The sequence below is a fragment of the Curcuma longa genome, unplaced genomic scaffold, assembly GCF_044706935.1.
Source record: "Curcuma longa cultivar G26 ecotype Majalengka, Jawa Barat unplaced genomic scaffold, ITB_CL_G26_1.1 contig_26721, whole genome shotgun sequence".
Taxonomy (NCBI): Eukaryota; Viridiplantae; Streptophyta; class Magnoliopsida; order Zingiberales; family Zingiberaceae; genus Curcuma; species Curcuma longa.
Window position 1 is genome coordinate 1 of NW_027433194.1, and position 6,081 is coordinate 6,081.

Below are 6,081 nucleotides of genomic sequence, written 5' to 3' on the forward strand. Positions count from 1 at the left end.
ATATTCATTACACGAAGGAAAAGATCTGTGAGAACATAACATGTCAGGATTTCAGTATCCTTGGAAGCAAAATACAAAATGAATATGATGAGAATACTAGATGATTGAAATTTAGGTATATGAAAAAAATACTTAAAAACAATCAATGAACTAGTTTGCCATGCTTCATGCAAGTTTCTTAATATTGAAGTGATTTAACACTTTCTTATGAGGATATCTAATCCTCATCAATCTAGTTTCTCCAACATGAGGGCATTTTGTGTTAAGCAGAAACTTCTATGCTCTTCGAATAGTAACAGTATAAATCTAGATACACATTCTATTTTCAAGAAAAGTACTTGAATTCTGTAGATGATAATTGTAAATCATACCATTTTTTTACTGGAGAGTTATGATATACAAGTTCAACACACAAAAATAAGAAATTTCCATTTCAAATCAAATCTTTTATTTTGATATGATGATCTAGATAGAATTGGAAATCTAAAATGAATCAGGACTTACAGCCAAAACTAGAAAAGGAATCACTTCCATGATGATGAGTGTTGACTTAACTCCAATGGCACTATAGAAACCAATTGATCCAAGAACAGAGAGCAAGACCAGGACTACACCAGATAGGCCAAGAAGCACCTAAAGGGAAAGTATATCAAACGAGCATGAACAAATGAGTATAATAGAATTCAAACTAGCAATTCAAGATAATAGAAAAAAAAGCATAAAAAAAGATATATGCCGTTCTCATGCTATTTGCCATCATGTATTAAATTTAAAAGTTTTGGTAAGATTGCATGTCTATGATTAGACTACAAACAATGAAATTACTACAAAGGTGACAAACAAAAGCTAACATTTCTTAGAAATATGGAAAGTAATTAGATAGTAAATAATCTAAAAAATTAATACAAAAGTCCATGTTTAAAATTTTGTACAAATCATGACTTTCAGGAAATGCCTTTGAAGCCATAGGACATACAAATGGGTAGAAACAAGAGTCAAGAATTATGATACCTTTGAAGAAACAAAATGGAAGAAAACTGATGTTTCTCTCCCAACATCTCAGTTAATGAAGCAATCCCAAAAACCTGACAAATGCACAACACGTAATAAAAGAAATATTAAAAAATTAGCATCAATCACATTACATAAACTTGTTGATTGAAATTCAGTTTTCAAGTGATTGAAAAAAATAACTAAAAAGACAGTAATATTGCAAAATGATGGGAACTGTGATGCTATCAAACTTGTATCGAATAATATTTCTTCCAACAACAACAAAAGAAGTAAGAGATATTGCAAAATAAGAACAAAGTTTTGATCTAGATCTGAAGAGTTTATACTTGTCATTCAAATGCTTAAACTGAAAAATAAAAACATGTGGAGATCATGCACCTTCAAGAGATTAATTATTCTTTCAAACCATCATGAATATAATTATAATTTCTTTAATTCACTGCGACAGTACATATATATAGTAGGTTTTTATATGAAATTAATATACCAGTCAAATGGCGCTGTCTCCATTTACTTCTCTATGTATAAAGATGAACCCTAGCTAGAACCCTAGACGAAAACCTAAAAAGAGTACTTGAATAGTACTGAATGAAACTTTGGCTCCTATATATCTCTGAGTATTATCATATACAGTCTTGATCTCTAAAATGAATCTCGAAGAACGGAGCTGCAGAAATTGCAGTGGACATATAAGGTCGTATCAAGTAAAGCAACCCATCTCGAAGAACCAAGCCGGCAGCAGGCTGTGCAACCAGGTTGGCGGCCGAGTCCACCACCAGACCCAGCGGCTGGCCATGCCACCACATCCGGCGGCCGGCCGCGCAAGAGGTCTACCACAGGGACGCGCCTAAGGGGACCAAGGGGAGAAAAAATTAGGGTTTACCTAAGACACCGGAGAAGGAGATCCTGCCGGGAAAATGAAGCCGGAGAAGGAGATCCCGCCGGGAAAATGAAGCCGGAGAAGGAGATCGACGCAGGAGAGGAGAGAGGCAGCGGAGAGACGACGCAGCGGGACTTTAGGGTTCGGGCAAAAAACCAAGGAAAAAAACCGGGTTAATAATATCTAGTTAGCGACCGAAATTGGATTCGGTCGCTAATTAACGACCGAACCCAATTTCGGTCGCTAATTAGTGACCGAACTTGAGTTCGGTCGTTATTAGCGACCGAACTCAAGTTCAGTCGCTAATTCTTGACTTGTTTTTTAAGGGACGGGTGAGGTATGGATAGAGAAGGAAGAGGAATTAAAGGCGGAAAGAAATCTGGAGTGGAGTAAGATGTGACGTCAGACAGCTTCGTAAAAATTTAAATAGTTTTAAAAGTAATGATGAAAATAATTTTTAAACAAAAATCAATAATATTTTTTAAATTTAAGATTAAATCATTATAAATTATATTTGATAATCATTAAATTTTATTTAGCGATCGAACTTGAGTTCGGTCGCTAATTAGAGACCGAACTCAAGTTCGGTCGCTAATTCGGATAAAAAATTAAGGGAAAAAATCAGGCTAATAATCTCTAATTAGCGACCGAAATCAATTTCAGTCACTAATTAGCGACCGAATACAATTTCGGTCGGTAATTAGCGACCGAAATCTGTTTCAGTCGCTAATTAGCGACCGAATCCAATTTCGGTCGTTAATATTTAGCGACCGAACCAAATTTCGGTCGCTAATTAGTGACTGAAATTAATTTCAGTCGCTAAATATTAACGACCGAATATAATTTCAGTCGCTAACTTTTTTTCTTATCGTCCGATTTAAAAAATACCAACCCAACTAAATTTCGGTCGCTGAAATAGCGACCGAAATATATATTCGGTCGCTAAATAGCGACTGAATTTTAACGTCGGTCGTAAATTTGCGACCGAAAAAATTTCAGTCGCTAAATAGCGACCGAACAAATTCAGTCGCTAAATAGCGACTGAAATGCAAATTCAGTCGTTATTTTAACGACCAAAAAATATTCGGTCGTTAAATCCGTCGCTAATCATGGGTTTTTTTGTAGTGATGGCGAAGAAGATGATCAGATCTTGAGCAGGCTTCTTTTATAATTCTTCGACATTAGTCGACTGCTGGCAGAGCCAGTCGACTGATGGCTTCAATCGGCAACAAAATCTTGCATTAAAGCGCATTAAATGTTTACCAACTTTCGCCAACGTTCAAATAGCAGTCGACTGATCCAAGACCAGTCGACTGGCATCAGTCGACTTTCAATACTCCAGTCGACTGCCCAGTCGACTCCTGTCTTCCTCTGGCTCGACTGATTTTTCTATGTGCGTCTGATTTATGAGCAGTCAACTGCTGGCAGGGCCAGTCGACTGGTGAAGCTGAAAAATCTCATTTCAGCTTCTCTTGACCTAGACCTCGGCCTTCAAACACCTCCCATAGCCTCGTGCCTTTCCTGGATGCTCCATCATCCTCGCACTAGCTTGAGATGCTTCCATCAGCTTCGTCATGTCAAGTCCTTGCCAAGACTACCCACTTGGACTTTTCCTTGCCAAGACTACCCACTTGGATTTTTCTTTGCCAAGACTACCCACTTGGACTTTTCTTTTGCCAAGACCAACCTTGGACTTTCCTTTGCCAAAACTTCCCACTTGGACTTTCCTTTGCCAAGACTTCCCACTTGGACTTTTCTTTTGTCAAGACCACGCTTGAACTTTTCTTTTGCCAAGTCTTCAACCTGGACTTTCCTGCAAACTTGCATTACACATGTTAGATCACAAGTATTGCCTAACTTTAAACATGGTTTAGCCAAACATTGAAACTCAATGCACTTGGGGCAAAGATTGCACCAACATGTAGGAATCACCTCGGAAGGTCCGGTTAAGACTCTCCTCCTGTCACGAGGCGTCCCGGGTGTACGATCCTAGGATCTTCCCACATATTAATCTACCCCTCATAATCATGCATATGCACTCACTTAGACATTTCATCAAACACATTCAAGGCACAATACACATGAAACAAAGGTAAACATTTCATTGAATAAGGAAAATGACATAAATTAGTTCATACATCACCATCATTACATAGATGTTCATCCTAGACCCTAAACTCAATGATCTACTCCATTACAAGAAGTTTACAAGAGAAATACATAATAATAGTCATCCACAAGAAAAGGGAAGACTTATCTTTGAAGCGTGGTCACCCTCTTGAAGATCTTCTTGTTCCGGTGTAGGATGGACTGATGGAGATGGATGGCGAGGTGGATCGACGAAGGATGGAGCGTTTAGGGCCTCCCCTAGAGAGGGGGAGGCACCGCCGCCAAGCCAAGACCAAGGGTTTTGGAGAATGATCCAAGATAACCCAAGATTGGGTTTGTTTCCACCTTTTATACTCACCCAAAACTGCCCAGATTGTCCCTGATTTACAAGACTCCGCCTCAATAGGTTTTTCACCAAGTAAACCCGATTTTCTTCAATTGAACCCTGAACCAAAGTTGTAGAGCTTTGAATTATCTTCAATTTGGGTGGTGGACCGACCCATAACTCCATCTGAACCGAAAGTTATGTTGGTTCGAAGTTTAGTCTGCAGTTTGGGTAGAGTACCCAACGCGGTCGCGGTCAGAAGGCACGGCCATGCCATTTAGCACGGCTTAGAGCAGTCATCGTTCTGTTCACACTGAAGCAAAGTTGTAGATCTTGAAGTTAACTCCATTTTGAGGGGTGGCACGGCCCGTGGTTCAATCGAAGCTGAAAGTTATGTCCGTTTTACTTTAAGTCTGCAGAACTGTCCAGATTGATAGATAGGCACACGCGTGTACTTTCCGTCACACGACTGTGCCTAGGAGGCACGACCATGTGCAGCCTCTTCTCTGTTGCCAAGCACGCCCGTGCCTATGAGGCACGGTCTCACAAGTTCGCGGCTCTGTTGGGAGGCACGGCCGTGCCTGTGAGGCACGGCCAAAGGCAGGCACGACACTGAAATGAGGCACGGTCGTGCCTATTAGGCACGGCCCAAGCTGGATCAGGCTGAAGAAGTGGGCACGACCATGCCTGATAGGCACGACCCTTGTTGTCGTTGCTCTGTTGGAGGGCACGGCCGTGTCTCCTGGTGCTACACGGCCGTGTCTAAAACTGGATATGTGAGGCACGGCCGTGTTCTGCCTTGTTTCTTCTTCTCCTCCATTTCTTCGTGTTTGCTACATAAGAGACCCACCCGTGACAGCGAGCACGACCAGTGCGAGCCTCTTTTCTCCACTATTTGCTCCACCATCAATAATGCATCATTTTGGCTCTAAATCACATCCTGTTAAACAAAATATACAAAGAGCAGATCTCCGAGCAAAAGAGTAGAAATATATAATATAAAAGAATAAGGTGTAACAAAGTGTAGCATATGCAATGAATCACAAGTAGATGAGCGTTAAAACAAGGCTAGAAATACTATATGATCTACGCTCATCAAAATGTCAAAACATCCCCTTTTCCTTGTCCTCTTCTCGCACGTCTCGTTCCCAGCATTTTGTCTTTGAGGCCGTCAATTCCAACAGCGAATCTTTCAGCCTTCTCTTTACTTTCCATCGATCACTTTATATATGTAGCTTCCTCAAGGGACTTTCCTTGACATGGAGAACTCAACCCACTCATCGCTCAAGACACCACACCACTATCCAGTCAGTCGAGCTTCTACCTCCTTCGACTAGACTTGATGAAAAGACTCGTGATATGGGAGGGACCGCCTAACCTCCATGTGGTATAGAAAATCAAGAGTTAAGCTGACTTGTAAGTCAGAAGTCAAACATGGTCGAGCCTAACTAGGGTGGGGTGCAAGTCTAGACCTTGTGGGGGTTGAACCAGACACGACTACGTGACGCCCAACTCCTAACTTTGGGACCAAGGCTACTCAACACCCTACTCTAGAACCCAGGTTATGTGCATCTGACTCCCAATTCGGGGACCAAGACTACTCAACATCCAATTCCCAACTCCTGACTCTAGAATCCAAACTACTCGGCATCCGATTCCCGACTTTGGGACCTACTCTACCTGACACTTGATTCTCGACACCTAGATCTTGCTTCGGACTCTAAGACTCTTATCATTTGATGCCTATGTATGG

At 41.0% G+C, this 6,081-nt stretch overlaps 1 long non-coding RNA gene across 1 annotated transcript; it reads right to left on the reverse strand.

The window, feature by feature from the left end:
• Positions 1 to 394: 394 nt before the first annotated feature.
• Positions 395 to 2,009, reverse strand: LOC141818931 (uncharacterized). The gene is made up of 3 exons (XR_012601020.1): positions 1,898 to 2,009; positions 1,012 to 1,085; positions 395 to 633 (listed from the first exon to the last, which is right to left on the reverse strand). It is a non-coding gene; the product is annotated as an uncharacterized LOC141818931 (long non-coding RNA).
• Positions 2,010 to 6,081: the final 4,072 nt, after the last annotated feature.